General features: G+C 43.5%; 2 long non-coding RNA genes across 2 annotated transcripts; one reads left to right on the forward strand and one right to left on the reverse strand.

The window, feature by feature from the left end:
* The first annotated feature begins 6,039 nt into the window (after positions 1 to 6,039).
* On the forward strand, positions 6,040 to 7,921 carry LOC134223764 (uncharacterized). Its single transcript, XR_009982714.1, has 3 exons — positions 6,040 to 6,960; positions 7,019 to 7,297; positions 7,359 to 7,921. It is a non-coding gene; the product is annotated as an uncharacterized LOC134223764 (long non-coding RNA).
* Positions 7,922 to 17,793: 9,872 nt separating this feature from the next.
* Positions 17,794 to 20,141, reverse strand: LOC134219854 (uncharacterized). Its single transcript, XR_009981688.1, has 3 exons — positions 20,009 to 20,141; positions 19,640 to 19,913; positions 17,794 to 19,217 (listed from the first exon to the last, which is right to left on the reverse strand). It is a non-coding gene; the product is annotated as an uncharacterized LOC134219854 (long non-coding RNA).
* Positions 20,142 to 20,575: the final 434 nt, after the last annotated feature.

Consider the following 20,575-nt stretch of genomic DNA (forward strand, 5'->3'; position numbering starts at 1 on the left):
TTCAGGAACAACGTGAACCGGATCGTTTTACGACTCAGTCAGTTGTGAGGACTTACGATCCTTTTTCGAATTTGGTAACAGGGGACAAGGTTTATTACAGAAATAATAAAATAACTAGTACCGAAAGATGGTTAGAGGCTGTGTTTATTAAAAGAGTCTCTACTAATATATTCCAGATATCGTTGGGGAGTCATCTGATCTCGGCCCACAAGGGGCAGATTAGACTGACCGGACAAGATGATCGTAAACGTAAGGTGAGACTTCGGATCATGGAGGAATCGTTGGCCGAGCGTGGAAGTGAGAGCCGAACGAAAAGGTATCGGTTGGATTCCGATGATGACCCTCCATTCCTAGGATTCCCTCCGCCTCCGGCTAGAAAAGAAATGCATCCCCAGGCGCTACTAGTTGATTACCCACCTTTAAAGAAACGGAGGACAGTCTCAACAGCAATACAAAATGAAAGTGAAGTTCGACGTTCGGTGCGAACACGGAAGATTAATAAGGACAACATGTACATATATAATTAAGTGAATAGAGTGTGGTTGCAGAATTATCTGTTCAAGAATTATTATATTTTCCAAATTTCATTATATGTAAGTGAATTCAGATTTAAAGATTTCAAGAAAAACAGAAGTTTGTTCGATTATATTAGTTTCGTGAGAATTCATTAGATTTTCAAATATTTGAATTGTCGAAGTTTTAAACTCAAAGGGAAAGGTATTGTAAGATTTACAGTTCGATGTTTTGAAATTTGGTCTCGAAGGACCGAACTCCTTTCCCTGAAATACATAATAATAAACGAAGAAGAGTGTGATATGTACTACACATGAATATGACATAAAACTGCTAAAATATAGAGCCTATATAACTGCCTAAGTAACAACACGGTTCATTTTATCTCAGAAAAGAAAACTTATACAGGCCTCATACAAGTACGAATGTGTGAGGTTGTTGTGGTAGCGATGGTGTGGTAGACGTGTGCGTGGTATAAGAATCCAACAGCATTCAAATTCTACTTGTAAAAAATGAATCCCATTAGAATTCACTTCAATACTTTCTCATTACTCTAATTCTCATTCATATATTACCATCCCATAGATCGCATCACTTACCAAAGTGAATCCAGATAATATATCCCTCCACAGGGTTGTAAATATTCGGCAGCACTGGATGAAGGTGATGTTTTTTTATATCATTTTTTTATTTTCTTCCTGCTTTGAAATCAACCTCACATTCCCGGAGAGGCAGAAAAGTAAACAACAGAACTCACATCACCCACAGCGCCGCGAAGATGAAATTTACCACAGCAAAATGTACACATTCACCCAGCAAATTGAAAAAATCACCACGCGTTTAAATGGGCCACTCACAGTCATACGGTAAGGCGCGAACTGAGCAGCATGTCAGAGCGACTTGTGAGTGGCTGAATGCGAAATTGAATAGTCGGTGTTGGAAATGATTTTTCGGCTGCACCCAGTCGCACTCACCACGGCGGCGATGAAGGCGACAGCAGATTTTACTGAGATCCATGTTTTTCACTGCATTGACTGTGAAATATTTCTACCCTGTCCCTTCATACTAACGCAATATCCTATCCTAAGACGATCGTGGAGATGCAGAGGTATACTCGGTTTCTAGTAACAACGAGAGTTGAACTAATAATCCTTCCTTTCCTTCGACTGTAAGGACGTGGCCGGTGCCGTAATTGACTGCACATTGATATTGGGAATGATATTATGCTTCTCGAAACTTTATAGCATTTGGCTATTTCATCTCTGTCTCTCTCGATTGTGCGCCGCTAAGGTATTTGCCATATTGTGGTACCAGGAACTAATAACCGGGACATCGGAGTCCCGAAGAACCGATTTAAAATTCATGCAACCCAGATGAGCTGACGAGACCAGCACCGCCAGAGGCGCTAGTGTATTTTACTCATATTATGGTAAATTTATTTGAAAGTGTTTGCTGTGAGTTTTGACAGTTTTGGCTTATTGACGTCTTTGACAAAATCGAATGTACGCGCGCCAAAAAAATGTTTTTGGTTTTTTCGCTTCTACAGTTTCCTTTTCGTTTTTGGGATTATTGAAATTAAAACTAATATCTGTCAGCTATAATAAAGTAGGGGCAGCGTATATTGTTACGCCGTCACTACACACCAGCAGTACTGGCAACCCTAAGAGAAGAACGAGAAGGCAGTGAATATTTCCATTCAGTTATGTACCCAAATCTGTATAATAAAGACGTATTGAAACGAGTCTCGCGTGTGTTAAGCGTCCTTTTGCTTTATCCGTGTCACATAGCGCAATTGTCCGGAATCGTTCCGGTGAATCCACTGGCCTGTTGTGTGTCGGTTCTGTCCGACGGTCCACTCTGCATATCCCATCAGGTTTTGGACCCAGTGCAGTGCATGGAAAAGGTGTTTCGGGACGAAGAAAACGGCTTTAAGGAAGCCATTAAAGAACGAAAAAGTTTTTTCGGCGTGGGTACAGTCGGTACAGTTCGTTCGGCTCGAGCTGCAAGGCATCATGCGATCGTGATAGTGTGCGTGTGATTGTTGGGAGTAAACTCGAGCAGTGCGCGTTTTCGGTCGTTGGTGTGTTTGAGGAAGAAAGAAATTTCGGGAACGACGGGTGAAAGAGCCCGACGGCAAGTTTGATTTTCGTTCGCGGTACGAGTGTCGATCGGAGAAGAAAATGAGTGAGAAATTTCTGTTCGCTCGTCTCAACAACCAAAATTTCCCCGTGTGGAAAACGCGCATGGAAATGTACTTGAAGCGCGAGGAGCTGTGGTACGTGATTAGAGATCCAGCACCGCAGCCGGTCGACGATGACTGGACGGTTAGTGACGAAAAAGCGCTGGCCATGATTGTCCTGTGTATTGAGGACAGCCAGCTGAATCTAGTGCGTGGTGCTGTGTCGGCAGTAGATGCGTGGAACAAACTTAAAGACTTCCACGAGAAAGCGACGATGACATCGAGAGTTTCACTGCTTCGTCGCATATGTAGTTTGAATATGGACGAAGGGGGTGATATCGACCGGCACCTATATGAGCTCGAAGAGCTTTTCGACAAGTTGGACTGTGCTGGCCAGAAAATGGAGATGCCGCTCAAAATAGCCATGATCTACAGGAGCTTGCCAGAATCTTACGGCAGTTTGGTTACCGCTTTGGAAGGTAGACCAGATGCCGATCAGACATTGGAGCTGGTGAAGCAGAAATTGATCGATGAGCACCAGCGGCGGCGGGAGCGATCGTGCAATTCCCGCGAAAAGGCAATGAAGATGCATAGCAAGAAGAAGAAGAGTGAAAGGGTGTGTTATCAGTGCGGTAAGCCCGGACATTTTCGACGAAATTGTCCACAACAGCCGAAAAGCGGCCCGATCGGTAGTGATGTGAGGCGCGATGCCAAATCAATGTCCGGTAGTGCGAAGGCCAAGCAGGCCGAAGAACGTAATTCGGCGATATGTTTTGGGGTTGGAATGAAATGTAGTGGACCATGGATCGTTGATAGTGGGTGTTCCAGCCATATGACGAGCGATAGATCGTTTTTTGACGATTTGGACACGAGCGTTAAAGTGAAGGTGTTACTGGCCGACGGGTCTGAAACGATGTCCGGTGGAATCGGAGATGGAACAGTGAAATGTGTAAACGGGCAGAACCGTTTGGTTGACATTCCGTTCAAAGACGTGCTGTACGTTCCTTCACTAGACTGCGGACTCATATCAGTGAGGAAACTTGTGAAGAGAGGATTGAAAGTGGAATTTAGTGGTTCGCGATGTGATATTTTATCTGCACAAGGCAAAGTGGTTGCGGTGGCAGAACCCCGTGGAAATTTGTTTGCTTTGAAATTGGCAGAAGAAGCTCGTTTGGGTACGGAGGCCCGACACTTGCAGAGTTGCCAGCATACATGGCACCGCCGTTTCGGCCATCGGGACCCAGCGGTGTTGGAGAAGATCCAGAAGGAAAAGCTGTCTGAAGACTTCAAGCTACAGGATTGCGGGATCCGGCAGGTTTGTCAACCTTGCCTTGAAGGTAAATCTTCTCGAATTCCATTTCCTAAAATTGCGAGCAATCGGACCCAACGTGTTCTCGACGTCGTGCACACCGACGTGTGTGGTCCGATGGCGAATGTGACGCCCGGGGGTGCTCGCTATTTAATGACAATCATTGATGATTACAGTAGATACACTGTTGTGTGTTTACTAAAGCGTAAGAGCGATGTTGCTGATTGTATCAAAAAATATGTCGCGCACGTCAAGAACATGTTTGGTCGGGCTCCATGTGCTGTGAGATCAGATGGCGGGGGTGAATATACCGGTCATGAGCTAAAGCGGTATTATGAGGAAGAGGGCATTCAGGCGCAACTCACTGCGGCCTATTCTCCTCAGCAGAATGGGGTGGCTGAGCGTAAGAATCGCTCACTCCAGGAAATGGCCACCTGTTTGCTGCTGGATGCAGGTCTTAATAAAAAGTACTGGGGAGAGGCGATTGCCACCTCAGCGTACTTGCAGAACAGATTACCATCCCGCGCCGTTGATACGACACCTTTCGAAAGGTGGTTCGGCAGAAAACCGTCACTATCACACTTGAAGGTGTTCGGTTGTCCTGCATTCGTTCACATCCCAGAAGTAAAGCGATCGAAGCTTGATAGCAAGGCAAAGAAACTTTTGTTCGTGGGTTACTGTAGTGATAGGAAGGCCTACAGATTTTTAGATACAAATACAGACGAGATCACTATCAGTCGTGATGCTCGATTTGTCGAGATTCAGGAGGAGATATCAGCACCAGGTAGTCTGCCTTCGACAGAGGAGAATCTAGTTGAGGTAGAAGTTACAAGTAGCCGGAGAAAGAAGAGAATGGCCGATAAGGATCGTGAACAGCCACGAGCGCAGGACGAGTCCGATGAAGATGATTTCTTCGGCTGTGATGATGAACAGCACCAGCCCGACCAAGCGGAAGCGACAGCACGGGACAGTCAAAAACGGAGCACTCGAGGCGTATTGCCGAAGCGGTTGGATGATTACGTCGTCAATGCTGCAATGCTAGCGCAGGAGGAGCCAGCTACATACGAAGAAGCAATATCAGGTGCTGAGCAGGAACTGTGGAAGGATGCGATGGTGGAAGAATACCGATCGTTGATGGAAAACCGAACGTGGAAGCTTGTTGAATTACCCGCAGGACGTGCACCAATCAGCTGCAAGTGGGTGTACAAGAAAAAGCACGATAATGTTGGCAACGTTTCTCGGTTCAAAGCACGGCTTGTGGCAAGGGGCTTTTCGCAGAGGTTTGGCGTTGACTACGACGCTGTCTTTGCTCCAGTGGCAACGCAAACAACGTTGAGAATTTTATTGACGCTTGCTGGACAAAAGAAGATGTACGTAAACCATCTCGACGTAAAGTGCGCTTATTTGCACGGAAAGCTTAAGGAAGAGGTGTATATGCAGCAGCCAAAAGGGTTTATCGTTCCCGGGAAGGAGAAGTTTGTGTGCCGACTTGAGCGGAGCCTGTATGGCCTGAAGCAGGCCGCTCGTGTGTGGAACGAAACGATCAGTGCAATGTTGAAGGAGCTTGGTTTCACACAGTGTGTATCAGATCCATGTCTTTACGTCAAGAAGTTGCCAAACGGTGGTGTCATCTACCTCCTGATCTATGTCGATGACATGATTGTGGTGAGCACGATTCAGGAGGAGATAAAGAAAATCGAAGAGAAGTTGCAAGAAAGGATTTCGTTGACGTCTCTGGGAGAAGTCAGGCAGTTCCTGGGCCTAAGAGTGACTAGAGACAGTGACGGTATTTTCAGTCTGGATCAGAACGTGTTTATCAAGGTTATTGCTCAACGGTTCGGCTTGCAGAACGCTAAAGGTTCGAGTATCCCACTCGACCCTGGATATTACCGTAGTCGTGTGAACAGTCGTCTACTGGAATCGAACGAGCAGTACCATAGTCTGGTGGGTGCGCTCCTGTACGTCGCGGTCAATACAAGACCGGATATTGCTGCAAGCGTGTCCATACTGAGCAGGCAAGTGAGTAAACCTATGGAAATCGACTGGATTGAACTAAAACGTATCGTGCGGTACCTACTGAAGACCGCCGACTACAAATTGAAACTACAGCCTACAGAAGGTGAACAGTTAGTTCTCAGCGGATTCTGCGATGCGGACTGGAGCGGCGATCCATCGGATCGGAAATCGAATTCTGGTTACCTATTTCAACTAGGAACAGCTACTATTTGCTGGGCAAGCCGGAAACAAACCAGTGTAGCCCTGTCCAGTATGGAGGCCGAATATATGGCCTTATCGGAAGCGTGCCGAGAATTAGTTTGGCTGAGACAGCTGCTCGAAGAAATAGGAGAATCCCAACAGGAGCCAACTGTCATATTGGAGGATAACCGTGGTTGCATCGAGTTTGTGGAGACAGACCGGAAGTCCAGAAGGTCAAAGCACATAGATACAAGGATGCACTACACCAAGGATCTAATCGATAACGGAGTGGTGGTTTTATACTACTGCCCTACCGAGGAAATGGCTGCCGATATTCTAACAAAGCCATTAGGGTCGGTAAAACAGAAACGATTTTCTTTAGCAATGGGGCTGGTCAGTGCCGATTGCAGAACTGCACCGGTTCCGTGACGTCGAGGAGGAGTGTCAGCTATAATAAAGTAGGGGCAGCGTATATTGTTACGCCGTCACTACACACCAGCAGTACTGGCAACCCTAAGAGAAGAACGAGAAGGCAGTGAATATTTCCATTCAGTTATGTACCCAAATCTGTATAATAAAGACGTATTGAAACGAGTCTCGCGTGTGTTAAGCGTCCTTTTGCTTTATCCGTGTCACATAGCGCAATTGTCCGGAATCGTTCCGGTGAATCCACTGGCCTGTTGTGTGTCGGTTCTGTCCGACGGTCCACTCTGCATATCCCATCAATATCTGGTTCTACAATTAATTTATATCCCGTCTAAAGGTAAGTTTAATATTATAATATCTGAATTACAACTATATTTTTTTGTTTCTATTTGCAGCATCCGTAAATTCCTCACCATGTTGATTTGATTGAATCACAAGTTATTGACACCGATAGAGAACTATTTATATACCGTCAAGGGGCGGAAAGGGAAATTGGAGCAGCACAGGATCGGCAGCCGAGGAAAAACGGTGACCGCGAAATAGCCTATCACAAAATGTTGAGAATGAACCTTGTGCCCCCTAGTTGGCAAAAACCTAAGGAACCGGAGCGGGAGCGAAACAAGGCACTTTCCGCTGAAAACTTCTACGTGACCTTCCTGGAACGATCGGCTAATGTAAGCATGTATAAAATACCAATGTTTTATTTTCAAACTGTTTGATATGTTTATTTAATAGCCGAAACAAGCACCAATTACGTCTCAGAAAAATAGCCCGCTTATACTGAACCTCAGGCTGAACTTTTCCATAGCCTGCCGGAAATTATTCACTTGCACACCATCCATGAGTATTCGGAGGAATTTGTTACTGGAACGTTACGCTCATATGTAATTCTCCATGCTGGCCACAAAAGAACTGCCGGAGCAGAAAAACATGCGACAGCTAGACCGGGCAAGTTAATTTTTGATTCATTATAATTTTCAGTTTATTTTTCTAATACTTATTTTAGTTAAACTTTCATTCAATTTTAATTTAGTTAATGTAACTTAATAGATCTGATTGACCCTAATTTACTTAATTCAAAAAGTGTTTGATAAAAATGACTTATTCGACTAAATACAACCAATAGGTAACAGTTGTCGAGTAGGTAGGTATATACTTTTCTAATTTTATCGAGAAATTTGTACATTTTTTTTTTAAATTTCTACAAGATTCCTTAAAAAATTCCTCGCGAACTTCTTGAAGCTGTTCTCTAGAATTAAGAGGAGAGTTTCTTTGGGATTTCCTTCGAGTATTCATAGGAATTTCATCAGTAATTCATCCAAAGATTATTTGAATATTTGATTTATATTCAGCACAATTTTAATTTACATAGATGTAATAGACTTGAATAATTTACTGAATATATTGTTGACCAAACTGACTCTTTTGACTAATTACAGCCAATACCTTCTTCTTCTTCTTATGGCATTACATCCCTACACTGGGACGGAGCCGCCTCGCAGCTTAGTGTTCATTAAGCACTTCCACAGTTAATAACTGCGAGGTTTCTAAGCCAGGTTACCATTTTTGCATTCGTATATCATGAGGCTAGCACGATGATACTTTTATGCCCAGGGAAGTCGAGATAATTTCCAATCCGAAAATTGCCTAGACCGGCACCGGGAATCGAACCCAGCCACCCTCAGCATGGTCTTGCTTTGTAGCCACGCGTTTTACCGCACGGCTAAGGAGGGCCCCAATACAGCCAATACCATCAAAGCAGTTTTCCACGAATTCCTCCGGATATACTTTCAAAATCATTTCATGAGATTTCTGCAGAAATATTTTTAAGGGCTCCTTTAGAAGTACATTTTAAATTTTTGTGAATTCCTCCGGAATCTCTTCAAGAAAACATCGCGTGATTCCTATGGCAGTTTCTTTTGGTATTCGAGTATTCTTTCAGAATTTATTCCGGAAGTCCTCCGGCAATTCAAGAATCCCTCCAGCAATTCCTTCGAGAATTCCTCCGGCAAGTTCTTTTGGAGTTCCTCCCGCAATTCCTTTGGAAATTCCTTCGTAAATTCCTCTGGCAATTACTTCGTGAATTCCTCAGGCAATTATTGTCGGCGTAGCACCAACTTAGAATTCGGAAGTCGGGACTTCCGAAGTTTTATCTGTCAAAATAATTGATGCGTTGTTTAGCACATCTTTAGGCGAATCCAGCGCACTATTTCCGAAGTTGGGAAAGTTGCCTGTATCTGGAGAAAAATCCAACTTCGGTATAAAACGCGTTCTAATATAATTCCGGATAGACAATACTTCGGGAATTCCTCAGGCAATTATTTCGGGTATTCCTCCGGCAATTCCTTCGGGAGATTTCCCACGAATTCCTCTGGGATTTCTTTTGAGCAATCCTCCGGATATTCTTTCGGGAATTCCTCCGGATATTCCTTTGGGAGCTCATCCGGAAATTCCTTTGGGAACTCTTGAAAATTCCTCCGGCAATTCCTTCCGGAATTCCTCAGGTAATTACTTCAGGATTTCCTCTGGCAATTCCTTCGTGAATTGTTCCGAATATTTCTTCGGAAATTACTCTGGCAATTCTTTCGACAGTTCTTTCAGCAATTCCTTTGAGAATTCCATTGTAAAATTATATATTTCAATATTTCATATTTATATATTGCAATATTTCTGGAAATTTATTCGGCCATTCCATCGGGAATTTCATTGGCTATACCTTCGGGAATTCCTTCGGCAGTTCCTTCGGAAATTCATCCTGAAATTCCTTTGAGAATTCCTCCGGCAATTCTTTCAGGAATTACTTTACTTACAATTACAACTACTTCGGGAGCTTTTACAGGAATTTCTCTGAGATTATCTCCGATAATTCGTCTGGCGATTCCTTCGAGAATTTCTCCGGCAATTCCTTCGGGAGGTCCTCAGGCAATTACTTCCGGAATTCCTCAGGCAATTTCTTCGGGAGTTTTTTCAGGACGGCAATTCCTTTGAGAATTGTCAGTCAATTCCTTCGGGAATTTCTCGATCCGAAAATTGCCTAGACCGGCACCGGGAATTGAACCATCGGGAATCGGGAATGAAATTTCTTCAGGAACTCTAATTTTTGGAGGAACTCCTAGACGAATTTCAGAGGAACTCCTCGAGGAAATCCCGGAGAAACTCCTAGAGGTGTTCTTAGTTGGAATTCCCGGAGGAATTCCTGTAGAAATTTCCGGAAAACTCCAGCAGGATTTTTGGGGAAATTCCTAGAGGAATCCACAGAGGAATTCCTGAAGGAATCTCCAGAGGAATTCCTGAAGGAATCCCCAGAGGAATTCCTGAAGGAATCCCCAGAGTCGAATCGAATTACCGGAGAAATTTCTGGAGGAATTACCAGAGAAATTCCTGGAGGAAATACCGAAAGAATTCCTGGAGGAATTACCGAAGGAATTCCTGGAGGAATTACCGAAGGAATTTCTGGAGTAGTTCCTGTAAGAATTTCTGGAGGAGTTCCTGTAGGAGTTCCCGGAAGAATTTCTGGAAGAATTCCCATAGAAGTTCCCAAAGCAATTATTGGAGGAATTCCTGAAGGAATCCACAGAGGAATTACCGGAGGAATTACCGGAGGAATTCCCGGAGGAATCACCGGAGGAATTCCTGGAGGAATCACCGGAGAGATTCCTGAAGGAATTACCGGAGGGATTTCTGGAGGAATTACCGGAGGGATTCCTGGAGGAATCACCGGAGGAATTCCTGGAGGAGTTACCGGAGGAATCCACATAGGAATTACCTGGAATCTACAAGAAATACCAAAAGAATTTCAGAATAAATCACGAGGCGGTTTGAGAAGTATCGTTAAAATAAAGCAGAAATAAATAATCGACTCCTTCGGGATTTGCTTTGGGAATTCCTCGAGGAATTCTTCTAAAATTCTTCCGAGAATTGCTTCGGGCATGCCTCCAGAAATTGGTTCTGGAATTACTCAAAGAGATTCCTTCGGGAATGCTTAATACACCTAAAATAATCTTCGAGTGCGAATTACTGGAGTGCTCATTAATTCCTCCGGAAATTCCTTAATGGAGCCTTCCAAGAAATACTCTGGGAAGCCCGCCTGGAATTGCTCTTGAAGTTTTTTTGGGAATTCCTCCAGAAATTTTCTCAAAAACCCTCTGGGAACTTCTCCGAGAAGTCGGGAATTCCTGTGAAAATTATTCTTACATAAATTCGAAAATTCCTCCGGGAATTCTCCTGGAAACTCCTCGAGGAATTCCTCCTGAAATTTCTTCTTCTTCTTATTGGCATTACATCCCCACATTGGGACAGAGCCGCCTCGCAGCTTAGTGTTCATTAAGCACTTCCACAGTTATTAACTACGAGGTTTCTAAGCCAGGTTACCATTTTTGCATTCGTATATCATGAGGCTAGCTGGTGGTACCTTGATTACGGAAATGCAAAATATTTCATCACATATTACACACGATTACCTAATGGGAATTATTACTACAGTATACTGATCCAAATGCAGTATAGCAGCAAATGTGAAAAAATAAAAAGATCCCGTTTATTCTACCAAAGCCTAACCAGGAACTAATTAACCGGGACGCGGCACTAGGATTTTTTTCGCGTTGCGCTTGAAGTCTCCATCGGTGTGTAGAGTTCTAGGTATACAGTTGAAAAGACACTATACAACGCTGTCAGTTGTCATGTTTTTTGCATATTTTTCTCACCGTGCACGACTGACAGCATTGATGTTTTTGTTTTTACGAGATCTGTCAAAGTAGAAGCTGAAATATTTTTCATATTATTTTTACCTTTCTCGTACAACAATGTTTCTCTTTTGCTTTGAATGTCGTAAAAGTGATTTTAATTCTATTAGTTATTAACTGATATTGTTCTTTGCAATTTGTAATTTATTTATTGTCATAATGGAAGCCTACAGGTTACAGGTTATCCTTCACGTGGTCCATAATCTTCGTGTCAGTAAGCGACTGTCCTTGCTTTAGAATGACGGTAAGCCCTCGGAAGTTTTGCCATTTCGTCCGGGATTCCGGCAACGGCTACGTCGGAGATCTCTGACAGTTCTAGGATTAGATTTCATAGTTCCGGTGGTGACACCTGCAAGGCATAACATTTGGTTTAAATTTACTTTTATTTGCAGTGGTCAGCACTGAGGAACCGGGACGAAGGTCAGACAGCAAAAATGGCGATTCGCTTGATTCTATTGTCAACGGCTTGGAAGTTCATGAGGGCATCGAAATAGATAACGAGGCGTTTGGAATCGAATCAAACGAGATGGCAGCTCATGCCGGCACTGCAACCGTCGGACCCGCAGTGAATATAACAAATCCGGCCCACGCAGAAGAAATAGCTCCGACGATGGAAGCGAAGGAAGAACAAGATACGGAGAAACAAGTGTCCGATGATGAGCCCAAATTGGCACCAATCGATAACGATATCAATAATTTAGAATCGGAAGAAACAGCACCAGCAGAAATGAACGGGAGTGGTGAAGACGACTCCTGGGACAACAGACGGTGCTACAGTTCCTATTGAAAAACATTTCTTTTCAACCGAAGTACAGCCTAATTCCGACGATACTACTTCTCTTGATGCCCCTGCTGAAGAGCCTTCACCCACTGCGAACGAACAAAGGAAGCTGGACAAACCCCTACCAACAGAACAGCTACTACTGAAAATGAATCAATTCAGGAATCTCTTGATACCGACAAACCTCCATCGTCGGCTGAAGTTCTCCAAACAAAAACTGAAATCGATTCAGCTGATGACAAAGAGCCGAAGCTAAGATGCCTGAACATTCACACAAAGAACTACCAGATGCCGATATTGTGCCTCCGCAACCACTACCAGAGGAATTAGCTAAGGAGGATACGACAATTGAGTAGGTTCAAGCCGTAGTTGGGGCTACAACCGAAGAGCTCTTAGAATCTGATGTGGTGTCAGTTTTTCCTTCAATGGAATTGTTCCAATCTTGTGAACCTGAATCCGCCAGCGAAAGCGGATGATCCTTCCGCTTCGAGTGCAGTTTCCGTTTTTCGTCGGCTGTCGAGGATAAATAAACACCCGTATTGGATAATTTCTTAGAACGAAATTAAACGATTGTTGGATCACAACCCGCTATTGAAGCAATCGAACCCAAATCAACTGAACCCTCCGAAGCAACTGAAGTTAATGAACAAGTTGTCAAAAGCATTAACCTTGAAGTTCATTAATTGCCGGTGGAATCACCGGATCAACCTTCTTCCGCTCAAGTGATCTCCGGTGAAATGGAAACCATTCCTTCTGCCATATTGTCGAAAAACTTTTCGACGGGATTCCGATGAGGATCCCTTCGAGATTCCCATGGGACTCCAACGGGAAGTCTTTTGAGAATCCTTTCGGGATTCCGACGGGAACCTTTTCGAGATTCCGACGGGAATTCTTTTGAGAATCCTTTCGGAATTCCGATGGGAATACTTTCAGGATTCCGACGGGAATTTATTCGGGATTTCGAAGGGAATTCTTTCAGGATTCCGACGGGAATCCTTTGTGGGCTCCTACGGGAATCCTTTTGAAAAAACTAGGGATTCCAACGGGAATCCTATTGAGAACACTTTCGGGATTCCGACAGAAATCCTTCCGGGATTCCGACAGAAATCTTTTCGGGATTCTGACGGGAATTCTTTCGGGATTCCAACGGGAATTCTTTCGGGATTCCGATGGGAAACCCTTCGAGATTACGACGGGAATTCTTTTGAGAGTCCTTTCGGGATTCCGACAGGAATATTTTCAAAATTCCGACGGGAATATTTTCGAGATGCCAACAGGAATCCTTTCGGGATTCCGACGGTAATCTTTCCGGGATATCAATGAGAATCCTTTCGGCATTCCGACGGGAATCCTTCCGAGATTTCGACGGGAATGCTTTCGGGATTCCGACGGGAATACTTTCGGGATTCCGACGGAAATATTTCGGAATTCCGATGGGAGTCCCTTCGAGATTCCGAAGGGAGTTCGGGATTCCGACGGAAATATTTCGGGATTCCGATGGGAATCCCTTCGAGATTCCGAAGGGGAATTCTTTTGAGAATCCTTTCGGAATTCCGACGGGAATCCTTCCGGGATTCCGACGGGAATGCTTTCGGGATTCCGACGGGAATACTTTCAGGATTCCGACGGGAATACTTTCAGGATTTCGACGGAAATATTTTGGGATTCCGATAAGAATCCCTTCGAGATTAAGAAGGGAATTCTTTCGGGACTCCAAGGGGAATTCTTTTGAGAATCCTTTCGGGATTCCGACGGGAATCTTTTCGAGATTCCGACGGGAATTCTTTTGAGAATCCTTTCGGAATTCCAACGGGAATACTTTCAGGATTCCGACACTAGGGATTCCAACGGGAATCCTATTGAGAAAACTTTCGGGATTCCGACGGGAATCCTTTCGGGATTCCGACAAAAATCCTTCCGGGGTTCCGACATAAATCCTTCCGGAGTTCCGACAGAAATCCTTTCGGGATTCTGACGGGAATTCTTTCGGGATTCCAACGGAAAGCCTTTCGGGATTCCAACGGGAATTGTTTTGGAATTCCGACAGGAATTCTTTCGGGATTCCGATGGGAATCCCTTTCGAGATTCCAACGGGAATCCCTTTGAGATTCCGACGGGAATCCATTCGGGACTTCGACGGGAATTCTTTTGAGAGTCCTTTCGGGATTCCGACGGTAATACTTATTCCGACGGGAATCCTTTCGAGATTTAGACGGAAACCCTTTATGGGCTCCGGCGGGAATCCTTTTGAGAACACTTTTGGGATTCCGACGGAAATCCTTTCGGGATTTCAACGGGAATCCTTTTGAGAACACTTTTGGGATTCCGACGGAAATCCTTTCGGGATTTCAACGGGAATCCTTTTGAGAACACTTTCGGAATTCCGACGGGAATCCATTCCGAACCCCGACGGGAATTTTGAGAATCCTTTCGGGATTACGACGGAAATCTTTTCGAGATTCCGACGGGAATTCTTTTAAGAATCCTTTCGGGACGACGACGGTAATCTTTTCGAGATTTCGACAGGAATCCTTTCAGGATTCCAACGGGAATCCTTCCGGAATTCCAAGGGTAATCATTTAGCGATTCCGACGGAAATACTTTTGGGATTCGTACGGGAATACTTTCGGGATTCCGACGGGAATTCTTTCGGGATTCCGATGGGAATCATTCCGGGATTCCAACGGCAAACCCTTCGAGATTCCAACGGCAAACCTTTCTTGATTCCCATGGAATTATTAGTTAGTTATTAGTTCCTGACTAAAGTATACTAGGTATGAATGAACATATAAATATTTGTATATAAGTAGAAATCCATTTGATTTGGTCTATAGAATTGAACTGACTTATTTCTTTATAATTTTCAATTTCTATTCGGGATGCCGAAGAGAATGCTTTCGGGAATTATTTTCGAAATCCGAAGGGAATCCTTCTGGGGTCCCGCAGCGAATTATTCCGGAATCACGCAGCAAATCCGTCTGGAATTCCGCAGGGAGCCTTACTGAGATTCCGCGAATCATTCAGGGATTCCGCAGGGAGTCCTTCCAATATTCCACAGGGGATCCCGCAGGGAACCCTTCCGATATTCTGCAGGGTATCCTTCTGGGATTCTCAGGGAATCCTTCCAAAACTCTGCAGGGAAACCTTCCGAGATTCTGCTGAAAATCCTTCCGAGATTCTGCAGTCCATCCTTCCGAGATTCTGCAGGGAATATTTCTGCGATTTTGCGGAGAATCCTTCCGAGATTCTGTAGGGAATCCTTTCGAGATTCAGTAGGAAACCCTTTCATGATTCTGAAATGAATCCTTCTGGAATTATCCTGCTGGGAATTCTACCGGGACTCCTTACTTGATTCTGCAGGGAATCCTTCCGAGATCCTGCCGCAAATCCTTCCGAAATTCTGCAGGAAATCCTGCCGAGATTCTGCATGGAATCCTTCCGGGTTTCTGCAGGAAATCCTTCCAAGATTTTGCAGCCTACCTTCCCAAGTTTCTGCAGAAATCCTTCCAGGATTTCGAAGAATTTTATAAGGGTTCCCTTCTTCCGTAATCTCAGTAGTATTTTCTTTGGCATCCCGGAAGGATCAACCTTCGGCATCAACGGAAGAATTTCCTTAGGAATCCCCGAAAGTTTCTTTGCAAAATCCTGGAATCCCTGTAAAATCCTGCTAGGACTTTCTGCAGAATCCCGGAAGGAGCCATGCGGAATCCATAAAGAACTTTCAGTTCGAAATCCCCAAAGAATTCCCCGCGGTATCCTGGAAGGATAGGAAACATTCCTTGTAGAATCCCGGAAAGATTCTCTGTAGAGGAACCCTTTGTTATCCTGGAAGGTTTTTTTCGGAATCGCCCAAGAATCTTTTTCGGAATTATAGGACTATTCTTGGGATCCCGAAAAAATACCCCTTAGTATCCCGGAAGAAGTACTTTTAGAATCCCGACAGGGTTGCCTTCGGAATCCCGGATGGAATCCCCTATGGAAGCGATCTTTGCGGAATATCGGAAGGATTCCCTTCCGGAAGAATTCGCTTTGAAGTTCCGTAAGGATTTTCTTCGGAATCCCGGAAGCTATCCCTTCATAATATCGAAAGGGTTTTCTTCTGAATACCGGAAGTATTTTTTTTCGGAATCTCGGATGAATTCTCTTTGGAATCCCGGAAGGAATTTCTTGGGAATTCCGGAAAGATTTTTTTCGGAATCGGAAGCATTCTCCTCGGAATCATAAAAGAAAATTTTCCGATATCCTGAAAGGATTCCCCGGAAGAAATACTTTCAGAATCCTGATCGGATTCGTTGCGGAATCTCGGAGATGTCGTGAGAAATCCCGAATGATTTCCTCGGATTTCCGGAAGGATTCTTTGCGAAACCCCGGAAAGATTCCTTGTGTAATCCCGTATGAATTCCACGCGGAGTCTCGGAAGGATTTCCTACTGTATTCTGAAAATATTTACTTCGGGATCTTGGTGGGATTCGCTGCGATATTGGAAGAAATATCTGCGGAATATCGGAAGGATTCTCTTCGGAATGTTGCAATGGTTCCTTGCAGAATCCCTGAACTATTCCTTGTGAAATCCCGGAATCTCTTCGAAATAACGAAATCCCGTAAGGATACCCCTTGGTATCCCGGAAGGCTTCATTTCGGAATCCCGGAGGGATTTCCTTCGCAATTCTGGAAATATTCCATTCGGAATCCTAAAAGGATTTTTTTCTGGAAGATAAGACTTTATTCTGAATCCCTGTATGCTTTGCTTTGGAATCTCAAAGGGATTCACTACATAATTTGAGAGAGATTTCTATCGGAATACCTGTATAGGATTTCCATTAAGAATCACCGAAGTATTTCATTCGAATGTAACCATATATGAACCAGATTCCCTCAGAACACATTCCTATGGACTTGTTTTGCAAAATCATGAAGTTCGATAAGACGCAAGACAGGTTTCGGAATTGATCAAAAAGTGGCCACTTCCCCCAGGGAACCAACGTTCCAGGGCATCGCGGAATGTGACCAGATGAGCCAAATACCCTCAGAACACATTTCTATGAAATTTAGTTTTACGTGGAAATATTGTAAAAAATAGTGCTGTCCAACGAGCAGCTCGAAGTAGCTTGAAGTTATTCCCATCCCTCTCATGTCCGTTTGTTGACAAAAAAGAACGAGCAGGACGGGAACAACTTCAAGCTACTCATTGGACAGCATTAATGCAAAACTAGCTTCGATTTTAGTGAAATGGAGCGTAATGAAAGAGTCTCTCATTTGGACATACGACGTTTTAAAAAATCATGCTAGAATTATTCTAATCTAATTAAGCATGGTCAAACATTTCACCGTGAATATTTTAAATTGCCTTAAAACATGCTTTGATGACATATAAGAAGTGTACTTGACCAAGATTTTTATTTAGAAAAAAAACTGTTTTAAAAAACTTTGTTTTCGAATGCAGATATCATATAAGAAAATCCAAGATTTCACCAACTTTCACAGAAAAATATATTAAGCTCGTTTAGTGGAATGTATTAAACCGTCTAAGACGAATTAAGTACTGTCCATTTAATTCCACCAGTTAATTTTCGTTATCTTTGCAGATACGTATTTCGACCACAACTGTGTGGTCGTCTTCAGTGTCTTGTACTTGTCTTGTAAGTCGAGTCAAGTACAAGACACTGAAGACGACCACACAGTTGTGGTCGAAATACGTATCTGCAAAGATAACGAAAATTAACTGGTGGAATTAAATGGACAGTACTTAATTCGTCTTAGACGGTTTAACTTTCACAGATTCATTTTATTTTTATAATATTTTTTTAGTCAAGTCTTTTGTTGGACTATAGTTTAACAGTGTGGGGGGTTATTTAGAGAAAAAGTCATAATAGAAGTCAAATTATGGCGTGTTGTTCTTGCCCGTCCTCCCCTATATAGTAGAAATACAAAAAGAATCCTGCAGAAATTCCATCTAGATTTTTTATGGGATTCGGAAAAGGATTCTGGCATTCTCAAAAACATGATTTTTCTTCAGAAACTTGTAAAAGTTCCATATGCAAAGCTTTCACGTAAGAACTCTAGTCAAAAGCCCTTAAATATTTTCTATTGAGATTTCTTTTTCAATGTTTATGGATTACAATGGAGTGTTTTAGGATCTTATTCGGAACCACTGCGAGACGTTTAGAGTTTCATAGCTTTGCACCTTGCGGTTGCAGAACATGACACAAACAGTGTCGATCCACTTGAACATTTCGACCAGGCTACTTGTAGGGACGGTGTGCTGAATTCGACTAGTTTAATAGGACTGTCAATAACGGGTATGACGATAAGTTCATAGATTAGGTTTATTAAACTGCTAAGACAACATCGAGCTGTTATGGTCCTTGGTTGGAGAGCGATGTAGACTTTGGTTGGTGAGCCTTCGAAAGTAAGAAGAGCACTGACGCTGGCACCACCACTTCGAACCGTTCAAACTAGGGCAGCGGTGGTCGGACTCGGAGGGCACCGGTGGCTTAAAGTTGTCCTCTTAGCTGCAGCTTGTTTGGAGATGCCTACTAATGGGCTAGCCGTGCGCTTCTGCTCAGTTTGCTGCGAGTCTCGTCTAAGGTCAGTTCACTGATGACGATACTTGCCTTGGCCGCATCCGCATACTTGTGGATTGTTCCGGTGCTGCAATAGAGCAGCACTAGCAGGGATAAGCCTTTTTTCGTCGACAAAGTTATCCATTTTGAAAAGTCAAACTATTTTGGTTGTTCCAACATTTGTTTGTAGCAATCCTTTTGATAGAACGTATAACTCGGGTCATCTTCCTATCCGGAATACATCAGCGGCATTCTTGTTCCGAGTGGCTGTACTGATCTCGTCCGCCGGTACACGCCTTCACGAGTTGAAGACAAAAGAAAATAATAGCAATATTGCCTGTACACAAGGAACGCGTCTCCAATCTCATAGCTTATAAGGGCTTTTGAATTTCTGATAAGTGTTCATCCACTGCAACGATGATTGTATTCAGAATGTTGATTGGTTGCACGACTGATTTATCAAATTTCACTGAATTCCTCTAGGTTGGATTGCTGGTTGACGGTAAAGCTGCAAAAAGAATAAAGTGTATGTTAGATGGGTTGTGGATGTAGTTAATAGTAATTATAAGTAAAATACACTAGCTCTTCCTTGCCTTAATATAAAATTTAAACCAACAGGATATCGTACTCGATAAAATTACAATTACAATAGTCCAATGCGCAGCTCGAAACTGTTCCCGTCATACTGCTTCTTTTTTTGTCAACAAATGGACATGAGAGCGATGGGAATAACTTCGAGCTGCTCATTGGACAGCATTAATATGTGGTAATCCAAAATCTGCACGAGTGTGGGGGATTATTAAAATCATAAACTTTATACTCATGATTCGCGACTATTTCAAAAGCAGCCTCGAAATATTTTCTAGGCTAAAAACTCGGCTTCCTCGGTCTAGAAGATGGCCAAATCCAAACTAAAAAAATATGACTCACCTTCCCTGGTAGCTCGCCTGCAGCGAGGCCTACAGTAACTTCACCGTATAGGTATTCGTCATGGTTTAAATGTTGATCCCGCATTATCGACAGCTCGGTGGCTAGCACTTCACACTTCCGAAATTCAAATCGGAACGATCCTTGGAGTAGCTGGTACAGTAGATGGTTCATGCCATGTAGCAGTGGTCTTGTTCGCGCGCCAGAAATTCCGGTTTGAATAATTCCGGTAATTCCGCCAGCGCCAGTATGCATCATACCACGGATTAAATGTTTACTGTTTTGCGATTGTTTATGAGGAAAAACCGGAAAAACGAAAAACGTAAATAAATAAAACCTCAAGGATCAGGTTAAAAATCTGTCAAAACTTACAGCAAAAAAGTCTACACTTCCCAAAACACTTTCAAATAAATTCACCGAAATGTGAGTAAAATACACTAGCGCCTCTGGCGGTGCTGGTCTCGTCAGCTCTTCTGGGTTGCATGAATTTTTAATCGGTTCTTCGGGACACTCACGTCCCGGTTATTAGTTCCTGGCCTAACTATCCATCGAGGGACAATAATATGTTGCATACCTTAAAAGCGAATGTGAAAAACCGCGCCAAAAGATCACATCTGTTTGACATTGCTTTATTTACTTTTTGCATGGCGCACAACTCGGCGCACGGGAGCCGGCGCGTAACTGGCGCGCCAGGTTGCGGATTTAAGAAAAGAATCGCAATAGCTAAACCCAAGCTCCATTCAATTGGTTTCCTGTACAATTTCGCAAGTTCTAGTCAATCACGGAGTAGCAACTACGAATTATACGGTTATCCTGCTCATGCTCCCTCATGTATCCGACACCTATTGATTGGCGGCGATTTGAGCGTTTTCAGAACTATATGATACATGGCATAAAACTTAATTTATTCATTACCTGTCAATCATTACCGGAGCAATC

The sequence above is a fragment of the Armigeres subalbatus genome, chromosome 3, assembly GCF_024139115.2.
Source record: "Armigeres subalbatus isolate Guangzhou_Male chromosome 3, GZ_Asu_2, whole genome shotgun sequence".
Taxonomy (NCBI): domain Eukaryota; kingdom Metazoa; phylum Arthropoda; class Insecta; order Diptera; family Culicidae; genus Armigeres; species Armigeres subalbatus.